The sequence below is a fragment of the Lissotriton vulgaris genome, chromosome 5, assembly GCF_964263255.1.
Source record: "Lissotriton vulgaris chromosome 5, aLisVul1.2, whole genome shotgun sequence".
In the NCBI taxonomy this organism is placed as follows: Eukaryota; Metazoa; Chordata; class Amphibia; order Caudata; family Salamandridae; genus Lissotriton; species Lissotriton vulgaris.
The window spans coordinates 185,167,039-185,191,454 of record NC_141693.1 but is presented as its reverse complement, the minus strand read 5'-3'; positions in this window follow the sequence as shown (position 1 = coordinate 185,191,454).

The following is a 24,416-nucleotide window of genomic DNA, read 5'->3' as shown; positions in this document are numbered from 1 at the left end:
GTGATGACACGCGGGGGGGGGCCCGCGCCCACTGCACCCCCCTTTCCTACGCCACTGGTTATAGTTCTTTCACAGTCTCATCATTTCAGCACGGAAGAGTTTTCAATATTATATACAACAAAGCCATAGTTGTTGCTTGTTTCTCTTATGCAACTAACAACCATTGACAAAGCCAATAGTCCTGGTTTGTGTTAGGTGTAATGTTACTTGTATTATATATCTAGGTGCAATGACAGAAGCAGCACAGTACTAGTCGAGTGGCACACTATGCAAAGCACAGATTTTCAACTTACGAGTTTTTAAGCCATACCCGTAATCACATTAGCTACCCCCCTTTGAGAGACCCCCAGTTTTTTCACCCCACTTAAAGGCGTGTTAATGCCTTTATTTACTGCTTGTAAAAAACACTGCAGAATTGGCAAACATCGCACTTGTGTTTGAAGGGATTCTTTGTTAATGTAATGTGTTAGATTTGGGGGTCTCTAGTTGGCACAGGTAGGTACTTGTGACAAATAGGGACCCTTGTCTCTAGTCCGGATAAGGGGATTACACTCCTAAAATAACCCCTGCTCACCCCCTTGGTAGCTTGGCACAAGCAGACAGGCTTATCTCAGAGGCAGTGTGTAAAGTATTTGTGACCACATACAGTAACCCAGCGACAACACTACAGATGGACACCACACAAGTATTTATATAAAAAATAAGTATGCTTTATATAGATTTACCACAAGACCATAAATTACAAAAATACACAATACTGTTACTTTGAGATGGTAGATGTAGTTTAGTTTAATTCAGTTCTTAAGATGCAAAACTTTGCGTCAATGTACCTTACGATGCTTTGCGCTTCCACGACAAGCAATGTCGCAGCAAGGGAAATGCGGCAAAGTTCAGGTGCAAAGAAATAAAGACGTGAAGATCTTCCAGATGCGGCATGCTTCTCCGGGAGAAGTTCTCGGTTTGATGCGTGGACTGCAGCGGCGACACCCTTGTTCAGAAGTGCGGCACAACAGCTCCAACTGCGACACTCTTCTCCCACGATGCCTGAAGCTTCCGCACAATGCGACAACTACAGCAGCCAATGTACAAAGAAAGAATTCCCTTGAACAGAACTAGATAAACAAGGCACAACTACAGCAGCAACATCCTTGTTCAGAAATGTGACTGCAGCAGCTCCGACGGCGGCGCGCTTCTCGGGGATGCGAGGCGCTTTCCTCGATGTGGTGCAATGCGACAGTTCCAGCTGCGACACCCTTGTTCAGAAGTGCGACAGCAGGCAGAACGACTGCGATACGCTTCTACCTCATTGCGAGACTCTTCTCTCAATGCGGTACAGTGCGACAACTCCAGACGTGACACCCTTGTTCAGAAACGCGACAGCAGGCAACAGCGACGACGACACGCTTCCTCTTTGTTGCGGCACGATTCTCTCGATGTAGTGCAGTGCGACAACTCCAGTGGCGACACCCTTGTTCAGAAATGCGACGGCAGGCAGCAGAGACGGCGACACGCTTCGCTCTCGTTGAGTCGCGCTTTCAGCTCCTTGCGACACGCAGTCCCTCAGAAGGCCCAAAACAGCAGCAGGCACTTCCAATAGAACAATGGGGAGCTGGGGGTTGAAGTCTGTTGTCCCTGAGACATCAGCAGGAGGCAAGCTCTTTTCCAAGCCATTGGAGATCCTTCACAAGTTGAAAGCAAAGTACACAAAGTTCCTTTCTCCTTCCTTTGGCAGTAAGGCAACCACTGCAGGCCAATCCCCCAAGCAGCACTTCAGCTTGGGAATAGTCTCTCCTCAGTTTCTTCAGGTTCCTCTCCTCAGTAAAGGTTTCTTCTTGAAGTCCAAAAGAGATCTAATTTCATGGGATCATGGTCCCAATATTTATAACCCAAAATCCTTTGTTCTCTGAAGGGAGAGGGGCCTTTGCCGAGTCCAAACCAGTTCTGAAGCACTCTGTTTACCAGACTTCCCCTTTCCTTTCACAGTGCAGGGCAGAAACATCAGACGCCCCACAGGAGGTGGAGCCAGCATTGTGGAAGGCAAGTACAGTCCTAGAGCACATTTTTGACAGGACTCCTTCTCTTCTTTCAGTGTGCAGGGCAGAGACATCAGCCGCTCCCCAGGAGGTGGAGCCAGCATTGTGGAAGGCAGGCACAGCCCTATTCAAGGTTCAGGTGCAACTCCTCCCTCCCATCTAGATGCAGATCTCCCTATTCACCACTGGGCTGACTCATCCTGTTTCTTAGAATCCCCCAGCCCCTGTCACTCAAACTCCAGACAAGGAATACACAACCTAGCAGAGGCAGGCTTGAAAGGTTAGGCAAGAAAATACCAACTTTTTAAAAGTGGTATTTTCAAACACAAAATGTTAAAACCAACTTCACTAAAAGATGTATTTTATCACTGTGAGTCCAGGCATACTAAACTCGAATTCCTACCATGTTCTATGAGTCAGTTAGGATTATAAAATGTAATAATTCTAACAGCCCATTCTGGCCTGTGGAGAACAGGTAGCCTTGCAAAGGTGAAAAACGAAAAATGGCTGTAATTCACTATTAGGACATGCCCCACACATCAGGGCTTTTCCTACCTTATAGTTACAATGTACCCTGCCCTTGAGCCTACCATAGGGGTGACTGATATGAGGAAAAGGGAAGGTTTAGGGACTGGCAAGTGGGTGCACTTGCCCAGTCAGCATGGCAATACCAGACTGCACGCAGGCTCTGCAATGGCAGACCTTAGACACATTTTACATGGCTGCGTCTGTGGGAGGCACAACCAGTGCTACAAGTCCACCAGCAACATTTGGATCTACAAGCCCTGGGCACTCCTGGTGCACTGTACCAGGGTCTGACAAGTAAACAAAATAGCCAAACATGGAACCACTGATTAATATATCAATTTACAATAGGGAGCACGTGCGCTGTGGCACTGGACAGCAGTGGCACAGTGCCCAAAGCATTTAACACCTCACAAACACATGAGGCAACAGCAAAAATGAAAGGGAGACCCACGCCAATGGTGCAAGGTCTAACAGAATGAAACTCACTGTATATTAAGGCCTATATTTATCATATTTTCACGCAGTGCAGAATGCCGTCTTGCTGCGCTGCGTGAAAGGGAGGGCAGGGATGAGCTGTGTTTAACAATATAGGGCACAATTTGCCCTTTCCTAGCACTGGAGTCATTTTGGCTGCCTAGCGCCAAACGCAGACACCCTTGCGTCATGATGCAAGGGTGCCTGCGTTGCAGGCACGATTGTTTTTGTGCAAGAAGGCACACCATCCTGCACAAAAACAATCCTCAGAGGCACTTCCTTCTTTCTATGTGTGCTGCAGAATGCAGCCCACGAAGAAGGAGGAAAAACAAGGAAAAATAGCGAAATTTCTCCTTGTTACGCCTCACCTGGGTAGGTATAGAATGTCAGCCCATTCCCAGTTCTACCTGTAATGGTACATCTGGAAATGCACCAAAATCCATGGGTGAATGTATGCTCCCACCATGGAACGTCTCCCTTGCACAGTGTTACATAAGGCCGCTGTTTGCGCTGTTGTGTGTTACTACAGGTTTATCAAGCCATGCAGGGCCACGCAAGGTGGCCTTGCATGCAGGGCCGGACTGTGAACTCAAAGCAGCCCTGGCCCCGGGAGGCGGGAAACGCCTGCTTGTTGCTTTTGTTACTGGGGCCGATATTGGAGTGGCTCTGCTAAACCGGGGACCCCAGTAACAAAACTGGCCCCCACCGCTGCAAAACCGGCCCCCACCCTTCCAGCCTCTTGGGGAAACACCTGATGCACGGTATGGCCAGTCCAGCCCTACTTGCATGGCTTGACAAATCTCACTTAGGTTTTGCATCTCTGTTACGCCTCCTCGCGTTACCTTGATAAAGCTGGCCTTAGCAATTTGTAGCGCATCTTTTGGAATTTTTTGTATATAAATATTATTTGTCCATCTAACCCGGCACTCGGTGTTATTGCTGTTACTGGTGGTTTGCAATTCTTACAGCACAGTTTTCCATGGAAGTGTATAATTTGATAGTCTGGGGGAAGGAAAGGCCGCATATACAGTGCCAGGATTTGAATCTGTGCTCTGCAGCTCACGCACCACACATCTCAGCAGCGAGTGCTTAAAGCCACTGTGCGCAATTAAATCAGAAATGGCGGGTTTTTATGCTTATTGCTTACGAACAAAGGAAATAACCAGTATTTACATTTTTACACATGTACAAACGTATGTACAGGTCGCTTTCTTGGTGAGCACACAAAATATAAACATGATTCATGTGTTCCTTTAAAAAAATTATGGGCCATATTATCAAGAAAGGGCGATACATTATTGCTGCTTTATTCGGCAGGATACTGCCGCTAAAGCGATGATAATGGGCTTGATAATATGGCCTTGTGAATTCCCATAGAAGCCCAGGTTAACACCAGAACCTGGGCTTCTATGGGAATTCACAAGGGCATATTATCAAGCCCATTATCGCCACATTAGCGGCAGTTTCCTGCCTATAAAAGCAGCGAAAATATATCGCCCTTTCTCAATAATATGGCCCTATATTTTCCAGATGGTGCTCACATGATTTAAGCAAAGCAGCATTTGTATGATATCACAAACAGGATTTAAGAAACTCAGAAATGTTTACGTGTAGTTTTACTTTTTGATCCGACTCAGCAAAGTAAGTTACGCTGCTCCTGCTGCGGTGAGCACGTGACCGGGTCTCAGGTTCTAGTCACTCCAATTCTATTAATTTTTCCAGGCTGATCATAGGAATAACAAAAATATTATTTACAGCGCCACAAGATTGCAAATCCATTACCAAGTGATATTAAAACTATAATTTTTCACTTACTGTAAAGTGAGCCAGTGGCGGTTGGTGACCTGCAAAAATGGTGAGCGACTGTTGTATATAGTTGACACACACATGACATTAAACAATACATTAAATTCATACATTCATGCATACAATCATACATACAACGACATGAACAGAAAACAAAAATGCATGAAAATAAAGAAACATTTAAAAATTAAAAAAGAAAAGAAGCTTATATCAGCCTGCAGCACATCCAGCCCCTGGGTCCAGACTCCTCCGAGCGTGAGGTCCCAGAGCTGCAACAGGTCCTTATCTAATCCAGATGCCGCTCTAATGCTGTAAAGCAGCATGAGTGAAGCGTCTGGATTGGCTGGAGCAGGCCACCCCAGTGCTCTGAAGATCACTGAGGGCCTGCGCCTGTTCTCCAACCCCAGAGAGTTTGAATTGAGCATGTCAGTTTGGCAGTAGCAAGGTTGCCGGCCAAACCAACATGCGCAATTCATTCTGGAGGGGTCACTCGTCGTTGCTACCAATCAGCAACAATGATGCACTGTTCCCGCCCTGCCCTCTCCATTCGTCAGAAAGCTGGAAAAATAAAATGGTACTAATGGTTGAAGTCAAGCTTGATAGTTGTACTGGTCTCTGGTCTTCATTGTTTCTTCAGATTAAGTCTTGCTCTGACCAGTTCCCTGTTGTCTAGGATTTGGAGACAGCTTTGATTGGCAAAGCATGTGATCACACTGCGTCCTGTGCAGGACGGCTCTACCTGTTGGGCCTTAGATCTCAGGACGGCTCCATGGGACACCATAAGAGTTGTTTACAACGCTTTGTGAAGATGGCACATGCAAAATCTTTTTTTTTTTTATGTTTGAAAAACTTTATTTGTATAATCAAGGTAATAAATGACAAAAGGAAGGAAGAATATATGAGTCAATAAGAAGCATGACATTCCTAGTGTCAAATCAGAGAACAAAAGCGAATAAGCGAATTGTACCAAATGGGTTGTTGTAAGAAGGAATCACGTAAAATAGTTGAAGGGGAAAATAAAGGTCGAAGGAGAGAAGAAGTATATTTAAATAATGGAAAAGATTCCTAAGGGGATTTTGAGGAAAAACGGACTAGCTCCTCAAAGGAAAAAGGGGACAGGAAGGTATGTTAAATAGAGAGCCAGCGAGGAGAGAAAGGGGAGGCTTCACGTGAGAGCCATCTTGAAGCTTGACGAAGGGAAAAAGATTTATGATATATACGAAAATCAGGGAAGTTAACACCACCATTGGACTTGGGTCTGCGAAGAGAAAAAAGAGAGATTCTAGATTTTTGGTTTTCCAAAGAAATTTTGAGATGGAGGAGTCGAGACGCTTGAAATATAGAGCAGGAATATGGACAGGTAACATGGAAAGCGTGTAGTTAAGAATAGGAGCAATCATCATCTTAATAGAATCTAGTCTACCCCACCACGAAAGAAAGAGAGGATTCCAAGAGGAGAATAACTGGTCAATACGGGAGAGGACAGCAGACATATTTAATTTAACAGAGGAAGGGATAGAATTAGAGAACCAAATCCCAAGGTATTTACTCTTGGTACTGCTCCAAGCAAAATAGGTGGAGGAAAAGAGATGGGGAATACAGAACTTGGTCAAAGGGAGAATTTCTGTTTTGTCTGAATTAATCCTATAACCAAATACAAGGGAGAATTCTCCAAATTCGGCTAATAAAGGGGCAATAGATGATTTCGGGTCTGAAATAAACAAGAGGGTATCGTCAGCATATGCAGAAAGTTTTAACTGGTGTTCCCCATATTGAAAACTGGAGATAGAAGTGTTCTGGCGAATGGAGGAGAAAAAGGGCTCAAGAGCCAAAACAAAAAGAAGCGGAGAGAGAGGACAACCTTGACGGACGCCTCTTTGAAGAGTGAAAGAAGAAGAGAGATGGCCATTAACAAGAACAGAAGCCTTGGGAGAGGAATATAATAAAGAAACAAGATAGATAAATTTGGGTCCAAAGCCGTGCTAATTGAGAGAAGCAAATAAGAAGGACCAATCTACTCTATCAAAAGCCTTTTCAGCGTCAACTGAAATGGCAGCTAAAGGGAACGACAGAGAGGGAGCTTTATTTAAGACATTGAGAAAAAGGCGAGAGTTATCAGAGGTAAGTCACATGCAAAATCTAGTGAGGCAGAATTAACTCCATTGACAAAGCCTTTCAGCTCTTACTCTGTGCATTGCAGAGGTGGGCTGACTTTAGCAAAACACCATCCCCTAAGACCAGGGCCATCGGAATTATGCGGGCACAAAGGGCCAAAGTATGTTGCAGGGTTGAGTAAAATATGTGGCAAGATAAGGGAAATTATGCAGCATAATGTGTCACATTTTGTAATAGTATAACTTAATTGTTTCATAATTTTTAAACTTAGTAATACTCTGGGCATTGGTTGCACCTCATTTGTACCAGTTTAATATCCAACTATATCAATAAACTACAAAAATGTGACCAGTATAGCTTAGCAAACTACCTTCCACTGCACAGCAACACGTATTGTTGCATTTTAAGTATCTTTTGTACCATTTGAGCTAGAAACAATTTTTTGGTTAAAAGCTGCCTATTATGCGGCAGATGATTGATTATGTGGCAAATGCTGCAAATTTATAATTATGTGGAAAATCTCCACTGCCGCACAAACTCATAATTCCAGTGGCCCTGCCTAAGACCCACATGTCTGTTACCCAGGATTTAACAGTGGAAACAACACTTGTGTTTATAATAACTGGTGCATGGTCAGGAATAGCCCAGACTGATGGATTGCGTAGGGTTTGCAGTAATGACAGATTGTCTCTTACGCATATTTTAGAGGATTGCTTCTATTTTTAGCATGATATTAATAAATATCTCAACCCCACATCCTTGTAATGCGGATGGTCTGGATCAGGGCTCTTTACTTTTTACTGTTATGAGTATGGTCTGGATCAGGGCTCTTTACTTTTTACTGTTATGAGTTGGAGGGAGGCCATATAGACAAAGTGCTTGACTGAATGGTGTGACGAATTTCTGTTGCTGTGGATGAATTGTACTTGCAGTATAGCTCCTAAATGATCATTTATTTTTATCTTATGTAGTAGGTAGATAATGTTTATATTGTATCTATTCTTTTTATTTTCGTTTTTCTAGCACTACTGTACCCAAAATGCATCAGTGCACTTTACGTGTAACAATAAAAGCATGGAAGAGTGGGATGCTGTGGGGTTTATGAAATAGAAAGGGCTTCCACAGCAGATCAAACTAAAGGAAAGAAGCACAAACAGGGGCAAGGGGTAAATGCAAGATCAGTTGCAATAAAGTCGGAAGATGATGTCCTTTTTAGCCTTGAATAAACACATGAAATAATAAAACAATGTGAGGATGGGCTGTTTCTTAAGATTAAATGATCTATTTATCAATACAATCATTTTATTAAAGAAACTCCCGTCAGTCACCTCTACGGGACAGGCAGCTGGAAAACCAGAATAATGGTGGTACATTTTTTTGCTAGGTGTGTGTATAGAGGTTTGCATGTGCAAAGGGGAGGAGCTACAAGCTTGTGTCCATCTCTCGCACCTCAGCTTGACACCCCTTTCCTGCCTCTAAAAGCCTGACCATGCAGAGAACCCTAAGCTGATGATCACCAGAGCAGCAAAGGCAGAGGTGGAGAGTTGTTTCAGGGCCGGACTGGGAACCACAACCGGCCCGGCAAAGTACTCAGCTGCGCACCCCCCCCCCCCCCGCCCCACTCAGGGGGTTGGAGGTGCCGCCGACCTCTTTGCCGTGGCCTGTTTTCGGGCCGGTTTTCGGCTGATATTGGTACAGGGCCGATTTTGCAAAACAGCCCTGTTACAAAAACGGCCCCCAGGGGCCCAAAACCGGCCCCCACCCATGCAGCGCACCGGGGGATTGCCTGATGCCCGCTATGGCCAGTCCGGGCCTGGGTTGTTTAGACCCATCCAGTAAATATGGTTGCAAAAACAACCTAAGGATGTTGCCTTATGGCTAGAACGGTCGACCTCGAAGCTGGGGAACCGTGTTCGTGTCTCGGCAACGGCGCTCAACATTCTGTGATTCTGGGAAAATAGCTTAATCTCCCCTTGCCTAACAAAAAATGATTGTGTCCTTGTGTAACAAAACTGGTACTTATGTAAAGCGAAGCGGTATGATAACTGATATCTTCGGGTCTAATTTGCGCTATATAAAACTCGAAGAAAAAAACCAGGCAGGGAAAACAAGTTTAAATGTTATAGGCAGCATTGGGTACATGGGGCCTCATTTATGAAAAGTGACGCATCGCTGCGTGAAAACAGCGATGCGTCACTTTTCAGTGCGCACTCCTTGCGACACCAACGATGCGTCATATTTAATGTATGACGCATCATGTCGCAAGGACTTACAGATACGTCAGTATTTCTGACGCATCTGTAAGCGCAAAAGTGACGCATTGCTGGAGTTTGTCACAAAAGTGACGCATCTCCAGCAATGCGTCCTTTCACATGGGGAGAGCCCCATGTGAAAGGGCTTGCGTCAGTCTTACGCCTGCTGTGAGGCAGGCGCAAGATTTTGACGCAACCGCATCCTAAAAGTGACGCAGTGAAATCTCATAGATTTCACTGCGTCACTATACGAGGCTTTTTGCAGGGGAACGCCCCCTCTGCATACATTATACCTGACGCAGGTATAATGTGGCGCAGGGGTTTAAAAAGTGACGCATCTACCTAGATGCGTCACTTTTTAAATATGGCGCAACAAGGCGCATATTTTACGCTGCAGATGCGTCACAAAAAGTGACGCATCCGCAGCGCAAAACTGACGCAAGGCCTCATAAATGAGGCCCATGGTTTTAGAGCAACAAGAAGGGGTGTGAGTGGATTTGAAAGCCCTTTGGGAAGAAGCAATGTGGTCCTAGGTCATAGACAGACAAGTAGGGCTAGCAGCTTTTTATCCAGGTGGGACTAAGAACATGAAGTCAGACCCATTGAACATGTTCGGAGCTGCAGGTAATGAGTGGGAGCTGCTCTAGGGAGTAACAGATCACAGTGTTCTGAATTACGACAAAACATCTTTTTCGAACTCCAGTCAGTAGGAAGTACATCAAATGTTCCATAAAGTTCCCAGTGAGATATTCCCTTCTTTGGACATTTAACCTGCCCTGACCTGGTGTAAAGTTGGACAGCAGCATGCACCACAAAAGGGAGCCCAGCCCAGAGCCACACCTGAAGGGCAACAGATGCCATGGAGCCACTGAACATGCGGGCCGGACATCCAAGAGGGCCACAACACCCACTGCCACCACCCCAAGACCCCCACCGGGCACCCCCCGGACCAACACTGAGGCAGGCTGACAAAGACAGCGACCCCAGAAAATGCATCAATGTCACAGATCCAACACCAGAGATTGTCATTGCTCACTACAGGGTCAAAACGGACAACCCACCTCCGCATCCTGACCACCATTGGCCACCAGCTGACGGTACCAACAAACACAGTGGACAACCAACATCCCACCTCCGACAAAGCTGCTGGCCGTGATGCACCTATTGGCCTCTTGTACCCACCAACCAACAACCGCCTGAGACGGCGGAGTCACACAGCCAGGCCAATCCAAGTCCCTCACAAAGGTCATGGATGACACCATCAGCTTGGTACACCACTATCAATACGTCCCATACACTCCGTAGGAACAGCCGGAGACCAAGCAAGGTGTCTACGCCACAGTTGGCTTCCACACGTGTCAGGGGACAATTGACTGCACACATGTCCCACTTGTGCCTCCTGGCAACACTGCACACAATAAGCGCAACAGAAAGGGCACGTATCCCACCAATGAGCAGGCACTAGTGGAACACCGGGGGAATCTCTGCCAACGTCACCGCCAACCACCCAGGCAGTCATACACCTCCGACAGTCCATCATCAACCTGCGCTACCAGGATGGCACCCACGGAAATGCACTGCTAGTTGGCCAATACCAAATGCACACACCACACACCACACACCTCAACTGCACAATCATGCAACTCACAACACAGGAAATGCACATGTCACAAGCTCACATACAACATGCACACCCATCAGACACAACAGCACAATTTACTGTGGGAACCTGGGCCACCCATGTACATTAGCTGTCAACGGCATGACACCTCAGCCACACAATAGCAGAATGTCGGAAGAGGTGGGGACCTGGCATGTGCGAAAGAGGGAAATGACCCATTAATCAGAATGTACACAATGCCAAGTGTGGCGTGAATGTGATGGCCAGACTGCAGTATGCAGATCACACACATATCCATGTCGACACACACCGCTGGTGTTTGGAGTGTAGAGGACAGTGGACTCAACCATGTTACCCCAGCCAGTGGGGAAGATTGCAGGAATGTAGCTTGTTACTTTCCACCCTATAAGAGTGAACGGAGTGGGCTGGCCCGGCGTACGCCAGGCCAGCATAGGGGTGTGAATAAAAGGCATGTAACTCTGGCATGGTCCTCTTCTGGAATGCCTAACGTCTCTCCCACCCCACCAATAGGCCGACGCCGACGCTGTGAGCGGGGTTGCCTGCGATCCTGTGTGCTTGCTGCACCCCGGGACGCTGGTCCCCGAACCTGTCTTACCTACCCCTGTGCACCCAGGCCTCAATGCCCACCTGCCAACACCGGTGTGTGTCGAAGAGGGCCCACCACGTGCCGGTGCACGCTCCAAGTCTGATGACCGTGACCCTGGCAACTTGCTACGACCATCACGGCCTCCGCGAGCAAGGCGCACAGTACTCCATTCTCATTGTTGAACTCCACCGGCAAACACAGCGGACTAGTAGGTCCCACATTTGGAATTGAGTCTTGATTACACTATGGCAGAGGACGATGTTTATGGCTGACTTGAAATCACTAAACTTTTTTCAATGCGGTGCCACCAAGTAGGTGCTTATGCATCACAACCACATGTGCATGTGGGCCCACGCGGACTACTGCCCGCGGCCTAGGCTGCGCTCGCATAGGTCACAGAATTGGAATTGAAACTGGACATTGATTATTTAAAGGCAGAGTACATATTATTGCATGCAAGGAGAGGTGTAAGAGGACGCGTTACATTTGGGAGTTAAAAAGGATCTTCGTTACGGAGGTGATCGTACACTACGACAACTGCCCTGGTGTCACTAACTCTGTGCATCGCGAGCCTACCACACATGGCTGTGGGCCACTGCTAACCGCTGCCTCCGGCCTACACTGTGGTCCAGTAGGTCCCAGACTCTTGATTTAGCAATGGTGGAGTTCAAATCAGTGTACCGGCATCATCGCAGACTGCATCCTCTCTCATCCCCGGTGCCACTAAGTCTGTTTTCCAATATTTATGGACACTCCCTGGTCAAACATTTGTGGCGTCTGAGTCTATGGACTAGGGGGTAGTTTTCATCCTCATACAGCTGACACCGAATTGGTGGTGGCAACAAGGCTGTCGTTTTCCACTCCCCCATTTGCTGTTTCTGGATAACATCAGACCTCTGCATCATGCCCTAGAGAACACCTTCCACTGTCCCCCGCAACCCTCTGCTACATTCCCCTTGGACCTCGATGAGGACCTGCCCAGTCCGGGTAGCCCTACCTCAGTAGACCTGAAGTCACCGTCACGTGGTGGGGTGCCTGTGCCGTCCACTGTGCATCCGTGACCACTAACTCTGTGCTGCTCAAGTCAGGGACCCTGTCCGGATGAATATTGGATGACCTCTAGATGGTGGTCTTAGGGTCATCAACGCCATGTGTCTGTGGCCCTGCACTATCCGCTGCCTCCAGCCTCAAATGCGGTCCACCAGGGCTCACACATCAAATCGAGTCCAGAGCAGCCTGGATGTCGCATCACCGCAGTAGGAACACACCACCATCGCCAAGACCACCTCCACCGCCATCTGCCAGAGTCGAAACGGTGGTACTGGCATACTGACGGAGTTGCTCACACCTGTCGTGGATGCCATCATCTGGCTGATCCCCTGCTCAGCACTCCAGTTGCCAGTGACTCAGTGCAGCGCAGGCCATGACCGTTGCTGATTGAGTTTTGTGCTTTGGACAGGTTGTGCGGCAATGTCACCTCAAGCAGTGCGGGAGACCTGGGACATTGATGAGGAAGATGATGCAGGTCTAACACACCCCACTGCATCAGCATCAGGGATCTTCCGAATGGACACAATCCTAGTAATTTTCATCACATGTGCACGCTCAGCTCTTGTGCCCCAACCTCAGTACACTGTAACTCACAGACACTTCTGTTTGCATGTTGGGTGACCTCTGTACTTGCTCCGGCTCCCTCCATGTTGCTCAGCAGTTGTCTCTGTTATGCTGGTGTTTTCAGTTTCCGTTTTAATGGTGTTCACTGTTCAAGTTGTTGCCAGCACCAAGCACTCCATGCGGGCTGGCTTACACTCACCCCACACACATCCAGCACAGGTGTCACCATACATGTGGCCCTGCCAACAAAGGGGCCGGGTGCACGGGTCCATAGCCAGTTCAACATGATATCTGCGTGTGTCCCTGTGGTCTTGTTGTATGCATGAGGGCCCTGGGCCCTACGGCATTACATTGTGCTGTGTACAGCGGGCGCAGACATGTCACCGCAGACAGCGGGTACAACCTTGGACATGTAGCTTTGTCATCACCCACTCAATTCGTAAGGGGAGTGGCCTGGGCAGTCGTACACAGAGCCAACTTGGGTGTGTGACTTATATTTACGTGCCCAAGGGCGTGGTTCTGTACTGGGAATGTGCATCTGCATGTGTCTCTGTGGCAGTGTGGTTCTCCTTTGTGGGGTGTAGGTGGCCCCTGAGGATGAGGCGCACCCACGTATGTAATCTAGTTTGCCCACCCACCTGCACCTGTTCGGTCACCTCCTTTTGGCTTTCTGACTCCTGGTATTGAGGTGCCATGTGTGGGTCGGTGAAGTGTTGTGAGCCACCCACGCTAGCGGGTGCTTCCTACTGTGTGGTCGTTTGCAGGGGCTGTGCTCTCCTCTAAGTAGCTTGCCTGCCCTACTCCTGGTGGTGGGTCGCGTGGGATGTCCATGGGCTGTTGTTGGGCTTCGGTGTCAAAGGTGTGGTGGTCCTCTCCGGCATCACTAATGTGTGGTCTTCTGTACTCTACTGGGGGTGTTGTGTGTCCCTCTGCAATGTGAAGGGGAGATGCATGTTGACATTGTGTTGACATGTATGTTGGCGCATTGTTCTTGTTTACATGCAGACTGTATGACAATGTACAATGTGACTGTTTGGGAGGTGCAGGATTTGGATGCGGTACCGTGTACATTTGGACTACATGACAGATGCGAGGTTGTACTCGAACATTCCCATTTCACAGTTTCCAGATCTGTGAGATGTAGTAGGCCTGTTTCTGCACGTGTGCGGAGCCTGTTGTGTCCTCTGTTCTACAGTGTCGGTTTGTGCATTATACCACATTGTCGACAATGTGGGTGTGCTGTTCTTGCAATGTGTGTGTGCTGGAGTGTGCCACGGGGATCAGGGATATGATCCTTGGTCATTGTGGGTGTGCAGTGTGCTACACCTCGTTGTGCATGTGTGCCATTGTGCCCATCTCCCCGCGTTCCCCCAGTGCCTGGTCGTTACTCACCCTGTTGCTGTTGTGTCAGGTCCTCTTGAGCTGTGTCCGTACTCCATACTCCTTGCACCGTCTCCAGACTGATGACTGTGGCCTGCATTTCCTCCAGCTCCTCCTGTGGCGCAGGACTCCCACCTCCTGTCGCCATCGCTGCCTTCCTGTTAGTAGTGGGTTTGTGCCTGGTTTAGTTTCTCACTTCATGTCAGCGCCTCTTAGCCTCCTCGATTGGCCTCCTCGACACTCCGACTGCATTTCGGGTGGTCTACTTGTGGGTCAGTTGACAGTAGTGTTCTGTCACCATCTTGACGCGGATCTCGTTTTGCTGTGGACTGCACCCCGTCTTCCTCTCCCTCTTCTCCTTGGCCGTCCCCGTTGTTCCTTGCTGGTGGTCTGTGGGGGTTGTGGGTTTTGCGTTGGCCTCTGTGCTCGGTCAGGGTGCTTCCATGTTGCTACGTGCTTTGGATTGTTACTGGTGTGTTGTTTCTGTGGTTTTTATAGTGCATTTTCCCGCCAGACGCGTGGGATTTGTAGGCCTGTCACTCAGCCGCGTAGCTAGGGGGGGGCGGGGGGGGCGGTCCGCCCCAGGCGGCACCTTTTTGGAGGCGGCCGACACTGACTGACTGGAGGCCGAGGCCCGTTGCGGGCTCTAGAACAGACTGGTGCCTTGTCATTTGGCTGTGTACCGTGCACCCGGCCGATCCGGGCCCCAGGCAGCACAAAATTTTCTTGCCAGGCTCAGACTATTAAGAGTTAAAGAAAAGAGCTCAGTGCCTTGGTACTCTGTTACAGTGTAACAACTCTGCAGTGACTCTTTGCGTGTACAGATGGGCAGCTCTGTGGCGCCACCGGGGTCGGATGTGACCTCACGTCCGTTCCGGTCTGGAACTGAAAGTGAGGCTGGAGAAGAAGTGACGGGGCCGGGGTCGGACTAGATGTGCCGCCTGTGTCGTCGGTCCGACAACTGACTGGTCAGCATCATGTGCCTGAGGGCGAGGCATGAATTATCATCGACGGGCCTGCTGGCGTTCCCGTCCGTCGTGGCCGCCGGACCGGGCACCTGCGCACAGAGACTTACCGATCACGTAAGTTTTGAGTTTCATTTTAGTATAAATGAAACTCGAATTTATATGAAGCCTATCTGTACTCACTGTACACAGGATAAAAGTAGGAGTAGTGTGGGGGGGTGGTGGGGGTCGGGTCGGGTCTCCGGTGGGCAATGATGGCAGGAGGGAGGCACAGTGTTGCCTTCGCTGTGCTTCAGGGAGCCGATGGAAAGTAGGCCGCAGTCAGACCTCAGCTGTGGGCCGATCTGCACCAGCCGCGTTGTATCGGGGCAGATGCTACGGGGGGCGTGGCTTAGCAAGCCACGATGGCGGCTGTGTCCTGCTGAGGCTCCGCGATCGGGCTAGCATCTTGCCCAATTCACGAGATCGCCGGGAGCCTCAACTTGCCGACCACAGCGCCTGTGATGCCCCCATACACTGGGGCATCCTGCAAATGACCTGATCCTACGGCGGGCGGACGTCGCAACCCGGATTGTCCTCCGCCGACACCAAGGGACGCCGACCCCGAAAATGGCGGGCGCGCCTCAGACCGGCGGACGAAAAAGCTCCCGGGAGTCAGCTCCCTGAACGACAGCCCCGGCAGACGCGATCAGCCGACAGCAGCGGAGAAACCCGCGGAGAGGGTGACACCTGCCTGCGGGAGTACGCACCGGACGGTGCCCTCCTCCACCCCGGAGCCCCGACACACAAGATGGCGGCCGCCGCCCCGGGGCTCCGCTACACCGGAGCCATTTCCCCGCCGGGAGCCTGATCGGCCCTCGGATTTGACTGACCTGCCACTGCGGACTGCGGGGAGCCGGCGAGCGCACAGGGCTGGACATCTCAGGAGTCCGTGATCATCACGGACGGCGGTGAGCGCTGATCCCTCTCCCCCTCCCCCCCCCTCCTCCGAGGATCCCAACGCCAGCACCCCGGTGGCCCCCGCCACCGCGGACAGGGGGGAGCCGGCGAACACACCGGCGGCACAGGACGGGACACGCCAGGCACCGTCATTGAGGGCGGTGAGCACCGATTTCTCCCCTCCTCCCTCGAGGACCTTAACGCCGACACCCCGGGGCCCCCCCTCCTCCCTCCGGGCCCCGTGGGGGGTCGTTGAGCACGGCGCCGCCCGGCGAGGGACTTAGCTCACATTCGCCTACATAAACAGCCCGGAGGACTCGGGTGCCTGACCCTAAAATGGCGCCCATGCAAGCCTAGCGCCGAGGACAAACGCGAACTTCGCCCCAGGGTTAGGGGTGCTCCACTTGCGCTGGAGGCGCAGCCAGCGGCTGTCGCCCTTGCTGAGCCGCACACTCCCCCCGGAGAGGAGAGGATACCCACGCACCTCCCCCCGCGGTCGGACCCACGGCCCAGGCGGCCGCAAGCCACCTCTGACACCCCCGCTGGGGCTCCCCGGAGCGGAGCGGGCCCCGCCCCTGTACTGGTGAAAGACTGAGGGAGCCGACCGACACGGAGCTGCCACCCGCCCGGCGACGCTGTGGGGCGACGACCTACCGCCCTCGAGGCGCACGACGACCCGGGGACCCCCCCCTCTTCCTCTAAGCAGCACCCATGGGGAAGCCGAGGGCCTCTCAGGCGACGGCGGTCCCTGAAACGGCTATCGAGAAGATGCCACAAACAAGAACATGGACGCAGGCCAACGCGTCGCAAACTGACCCTACCCTATCAGCGAAACTGGACCAGGTGTTGGCGGCAATTGAAATGTCTCGCCTCTCGATGGAGGAGAGATTGGGCACCCTGACGACGGACATTAGCCTAATCCGCGATGAGCACCGTAAGTTGGCGGACAGGGTGAAAGAGGGTGAGCGGATCGTGACTGAATTACAACCCGCGGTGAAGTCGCAGGAGGCAGACATGCAGGAGATCCTGCGCCGCGTGGAGACCTTGGAGGAGCGCACAGTGGATTTAGAAGGGCGCTCAAGACGTTGTAACATCCGCGTCCTGGGCCTGCCGGAGGGGATTGAGAACTCGGACCCTCTGACTTACATGGAATCCTGGACTAAATCGTTCACTCCGGACTGCGACCGGTCTCCGTACTTCTCCATCGAGAGGGCCCACAGGGTCCCGGCCCGGGCACCCAAATCCGGTCTTCCGCCGCGACCCATGTTGGCCAAGTTCCTGCACTTCCGAGACCGGGACGCGGTGCTCCGTGCGGCCCGGACGGCGGGCCCCCTGCAAGTGGAAGACCAGCACGTCATGGTGTTTCCGGACTATGCTCGAGAGGTCCAACAACGGCGATCCACGTTTCTGGAAGTCAAGAGGCGCCTCCGCGCAAATGACCTGCAATACTCCTTGCTATTCCCTGCCCGCCTTAAAGTGATCCACAAAGGGAAAGCCCTCTTCTTCGATACGGCAGCGGACGCGCAGGATTGGACTGAATTTAATTGCCCGCTGATACCTAAGCCCGGACCCCAGAGGACACGCAACAACGACTCTAGACGATCCAGGAAACGGGGCGCGAGCCGTGCTCGATCAGGCCACCCCAAGAGCCAAGCGGGCTCACCCGACCTCACACAAATCATGCAGGAGCGACGAGATGCCCTACGGGCGGTGACCGAACTGCACGCGTCACCCCCGGCTTCGGACCTGGAAGGTCAACCACACCTATTCACCCCTGAGAAAGACCGGGATAGTGATGGAACTATGTCGGGATTCGGCCCAATCTCTTCCCCCCTGATTGTGGCACCCACACTGGATGCTGCCCTGACTAGCCACCACACCACCTCTTCGTGAAGATTGAACTGTCAACTGCTATATCCTTCTCATGGTTGCTTGTTATGTCGCGCGACGTCTAGAAGCCTAGACCAATTTGCCTGATGTTTGTAAGCGCTAGCGAGCGATAGACATTTCTCCTGCTAGAGCCCGACCCGCGCACAGGCCCAGCAGCGACACACGCTGCCACCCCCACGGATTTCTGTTGAACTTCTCCCCTAGTGGGACACTAGTTTGGATATGCCACCCTCGGTGACGTATCCTCAGCATTGGGACTGTTGCCCACCCGAAGTTCTGGTTGTTGTTACTTCCCCTAGTCCCCCCCCCACGTTAAAGGAAGCTTGGCGCGCAGGAACACATATGGTGCACATACACGGGCGGACCACGGGAGCTGTAGGGGGGCCCCCCTCCCGACCACATCACCCCAGAGATGGCAGTCCCCCGCTCAGACCTTAATATCCTTACACTAAACGTACGGGGCTTACACACGCCCAGTAAGCGCTACTCTGTATACTCCTACATTAGGCGCATGTCAGCCGGCATAGCGTTTCTGCAAGAGACACACATTAACGCTACTGAACTTGCTCGCTTGCAGGCCAAATGGCGAGGGATTATCTGTGCCACACAATATTCAGCGTTCGCGCGCGGCGCATTAATCTGGGTAAGGCCAGGTACTCCCTTCCGAGTGCTCCGGCGAGTGGTAGATAGAGAGGGCAGGTACGCGCTTCTGGAGGGAATACTTGATGGGCAGGGGGTACTCCTTGGCAGCATCTATGCCCCGAACACGGATCAGGGTCAGTTTTGGGATCACCTTACGGGCGTTTTGGCCCAGTTCACTACAGTTCCGTGGGTATTGGGAGGCGACTTTAACTGCACACTGAACCCCTACCTGGACCGCTCGCACCCTCCCCCCACACATTCCCTGGCCCCCCGACAAGCAGACCTCTTCAGGACATGGACCACGCACTGGGCACTTACTGACGCATGGCGACACCTGCACCCACTGGCTCGCATTTACTCCTTCCACTCGATCCCACACAACCTCCGAGTTCGCCTAGACCGTTTCCTCTGCTCTGCACCGATCCTCCCCAAGATAACATATGCAGACTACCTGGGTCGGATCCTCTCAGATCACGACGCCCACATCATACACCTCACCTGGCGCCCCCCACACCCACCGGTCCCCACCTGGCGCCTCCCTAGGGAATGCCTATCGGACCCAGTCTTCAGAGACGCACACAAATCCAGCATACAAGATTACTTCACACACAACGAGAACACAGCATCATCGATACTGGTGGAGTGGGACGCGTTTAAAGTGGTGGCGAGGGGAGAATGCATCAAACAGGTGGTGGGGGTCCGACGCACCTTAGAGCGGACACTTTTGACCACAGAGCAAGCTCTGGCCGCACTCACTAAACGACCTGACGACTCGGAGGAACACGCTGTGCTCACGGCCGAGGCTAAGTCGGAACACCAGACTGCCTGCGCTGACCTCCGAAAGTACAACTTCAGGGCATACGCCTCCAGGGTGCATAAGAACAGAGACAAAACCGGGGCGCTTCTAGCCTGGATGGCGAGGCAGGACACTGAACTCAAACCGATCACAGACATTATCAACTCGGAAGGTGTATTGGTGCAGTCGCAGGCCGAGATTCTCCTGGCATTCCAGCGCCATTATGCACAAGTGTACGGAGCCCCGGCCCACTGGTCCTCGTCTCCTGTGGAACACTTTTTAGACCCTCTGACGTTACCCGCGATATCAAATGACGACAAGCGCACACTCGACACCAAAATCATTCCCTCTGACATTACCCAGGCGATACGTGCCATGTCCCGGAATAAAGCGCCGGGTCTAGACGGCTTCCCACTGGAATACTACTCGACGTTCTCTCCCCTGGTAGTCCCCCGTCTGTCACGGATGTTTGGGGCGTCTCTCCACATAGGGAGGTTACCTCAGTCGCTACGGGAGTCCGTGATTGTCACCTTCCCCAAGCCCCACAGAGATCCGCTCCACATGGGGTCATATCGGCCCATCACGCTCCTGTCGGCGGACTGTAAAATTCTAGGGAAGATCCTAGCTGATCGATATGCACAGGTCATACGCCCGCTGGTCCACCCCGACCAATGCGGCTTCGTCCCCGGGAGGAATACCTCCCAGAACCTCCGCCGAGTCTTCCATATTCAAGACCAAGTGCGTGAAAGATTTCCCCGTGCCGCCTGCCTCATTATGGATCTCGAAAAGGCGTTCGACACCCTCACCTGGCCCTACCTGTTCTCGGTCCTGCGGCGCCTCAATGTTGGCCCGACACTCATGGCATACACACGTCTCCTGTACACCGATCTCACCACCCGAGTTCGCATTGGGAGACGCATTTCACCGGCGTTTGAAGTTCGACGAGGCACCAGACAAGGGTGCCCCCTGTCGCCTCTTTTATTCGCGCTGGCAGTCGAGCCGCTGGCGGTTCGGCTACGTCAGGAAGGTGTAGACTGGGGCATACCGCTTGCAGACGGCACCCATTGCGTGTCCATGTACGCGGATGATCTCCTCATATATGTCCGAGATATTGCAATGGACCTAACCCCTATTGGGGCGGCGCTAGCGGAATTTGCGGACGCCTCGGGACTACAGGTGAACTGGGACAAGTCCACGGTCTACCCTCTACACCCAGACCTGCCCCCCCGGGAAATCGAGCTCGGGCCACATAAACTCCCTTGGTCCGCGGAGGCTCCCCGGTACCTCGGTGTCCGCTTGTATCACTCTCCGGCGGACATTTTTGAGGGCAATCACCGCAGAACACTGGCTAGTCTGCGCCCGACAGTCGCCTTTTGGAATAAGCTACCGCTGGCCCCGATAGGGCGGATAGCCCTAGCTAAAATGGTGATGCTTCCCCGACTCCTTTACCACTTCACGAATCTACCGGTGATACCGCCCAGGTCCTTCTTCCGCGACGTTGACTCCCTCTTGGGGACCCTCATCTGGGGTGCAGGCAGACACAGGATCGCCCTGAAAACCCTTCAACTCCCCACGACGCAGGGGGGGCTCGGGGCTCCGTCCTTCGAGGCATATTTCCTCGCGGCACAGCTCCAATGGCTGTCCTACTGGACGGCGGACCGTTACCCTCAGGAGACTGTTACCTCTACCGGCAGAATCGCGACCCCGGAACTCACCCGTCTTCTCCTCCCGGGCACGAAGCCCCGGCGCACATACCCCCTCCACGTGGCGATAGCGCGCCGGTGCATGATGCGGATCCACCGGTTATCCCCCAGTAGGCCCCCGTACTCCCCGCTGCTACCATTGATAGGCAGCCCCAGGCAGGATTCCTATTTCACGGCTCCACTGCTCGCCGAATGGTCCCAATGTGGCATCACGGATCTGGAATCACTCTTCGAGGAGGGTCAGCTGAAACCGCTCGACCGCTTGATCGCAGAATACGGGCTCCCCCCGGGCCAATTCCTCAGATATCGGCAACTGCTGGACGGATACCGGCCCCATTTCAATCTCCACACAGGCGAGCCAGACACGCATCCAGTAATACATGCTATCCTCCATATGGGGGTGGGCCGCCATCTGGTCACCTGGCTCTATAAATCCATCCGGGAACTCTCACATACTCCCCTGACGACCCTGCGTGCTACATGGGAGGAGGACATAGGCCGCGCTCTACACGACTCAGAATGGACTAAAGCACTTGAGGCCCCCAAACGCGTCTCTAGGAACGCCCGCTTCAAAAACATCCAATTCTATATACTACACAGAGCATACCTTACCCCAGCGCGATTGCAGAAGTTCTACCCCTCCACACCATTCCTCTGCCCCAGATGCTGCTCCCCTGCCGCGAATTTCCGTCATATGTTTTGGGATTGCCCCGACCTTCAACCCTTTTGGCGGGTGGTACACGACACACTGTCGGAACTCACAGGCCTCACTACACTGGCCACCTGGGAGTCCAGCGCACTGGGCATCCTCCACATCTCTAAACAGGAACCGGTGCATAGGCGCTTCGTGTCCCTAGCGCTCCTGTTGGCGAACAGATGCATAACCATGCGATGGCGGTCCCCGGAGGGCCCCCCCATAGCACAATGGAAAGGGGCGGTTGGTAAATGGGCGGCAGCGGAGGAAGATGCTCTAAGGGAAGAGGAAGCCAGGGGCGCGCGTAAAATTCCCATCTCCATGGAATGGGCCATGCTCCTCCACAGCTACCGGCAGCTCACGCAAGCAGGAGACCCACCTGTCCCCCCCCCCCCCCCCACCTGAGAAGGCCGGTAACCTCTACCGGGTGTGAGCCACCTCTGGGTCGAGTCCCGATTACCTCCTGTGTCCTGAACAAACCCTTGTATGTCCGGCCACCCATCTGATGCCTCGCCTAAGCGAAACGCAACAAACCCCCCTGCCAATTCCCCCTCCCCACTTCGGGACGCAGACTGCATGCCCCCCCCCCCCTCCTGGCACCCGCCGTCCATGTCCCCCTGTTAAGACCCTGCTAGCGCCTACATGCTTCCCTCCCACAGTTTGGTTTCCCTCCCTGTTCACTGGTATATATGGATAAGTACAGACCCTGCGCCAGTATGACGAGACCCTGCCTACCCGTCATTCTTCATCGCCCCTAGGGCGACGATGTTCCACCGTCTCCCAGCCGGCAGGCGTCCTTGCACGATTATAATGTACTGAGTAACTGAAGACATGCATATATGTACCAGTCATATAAAACAAGAAAACGTTGCACACATGACTGCGCGTGGCTGAATGTTGAGGCCACGTCGGCGGATTGGTTACGCTGTACTGATATACTTTATTGCAACAATAAAAACAAATTTAATAAAAAAAAAAAAAATCGGGGCAGATGCTACAAGAAGCATTCGCAGGCAGCAATGCCATTCGCCCCCCAGGTGAATGAGTCCTACCTGGTATGAAAGGGGGGTGGGGTGGGTTGCACTCGCCAGCTGTCCAGCAGGGTTGGCGGCAGAAGCCGATGACTCAAAGCGTAACCCGACAGCTCCATAGTGCGGTGAGTGGTGTTCGCTGCAGGCAGGCACAATGAGAATAGCAGCCGAGGGTTCCAGTACAGCTGCAATGTGGGGCACACTTCTGGTGCTTGAGTGTCTCTAGCATATACTGCAGTATTTTAACTCTAATTGTACTTTGTACTCTTTTGTAACCTGCACACGTGTCACTTTTTCCTCCTGTAATGCACTGCTGCCTCATGTATTTTGTCTGCTAACAATTGTCACTTTTACCTCGTAACTGAACGTCAGCATTTGTAATTTGTTCACTTGTAATTTCTCCTCATGTATCATTACTGGTCCTATTGTGAAGCGCTCTGACGCTTCGGGTAAAGTCCGCGCTATATAAAAACCGCATAAATAAATAAATCAATCAATAGCCTTTGCCTCAGGCTCACTTGCGGCCCCTGTCTCCATGAGGCCTCCGAGGCGTTGCCGAGCAGTGCGTGCTTCCTTTGATGTAACAGGGCTGTCAGGACAGCCAGGAAGTGAGGTGGACCGGCATCGACTTAATCCCACGGTGCAGATGGGATCCGATAGCATGTGAATCAAGCATTTAGCATGCAGGGCCACCAGAGTTTACAGACAGTCTTTTAAAGCATTATCAACCAAATTCTATAATCACTGAAAACTTGAAACACAGACAGAAGACACACCAAATATTCTTTAAGTTGTCCAGCAATACTCTGCCATGAATACAGAGAAAAATGAAATTACAAAATCCACCTTGGTAATAGATACGTTCTGTAGCTAACGAGCCAATACATCATTTTAATTAGGTCTGCCTACTGAAGTTCCAAACTTTCTCAAGGTTATGCATCTCTGCAAAGTTTTTGTCAGGCAGCCAGCCTGCCACTGACTTTAGTAGTGTTGTTACCTTTGTCAGGTTACTGGAGGGAGCACTAGTGTTAGTGCCCTTCCATTTCTGGTGCTCTGCAGCAGTTTCAAGAACTTATTGGAGTTTCTTGTTGCTCAAATTGCTATAATTTCTCATATTTATAAGTTTCCCTCGTTTTCATTGCATGATTTTGCTCGGCAGAAAGTGTCACTCATAGTCGTTGAAATGTCACTCATAATTTCACTGAAATTATGAAAATGTCACACATGGCAATCTGAAACCTTGGCAGCTATGTACAGATAATAGTATTTAGGGAATATTCTCCACTTCCGGCTAATCTAGTCTCACTTGGACCCACTCTTCGTTCT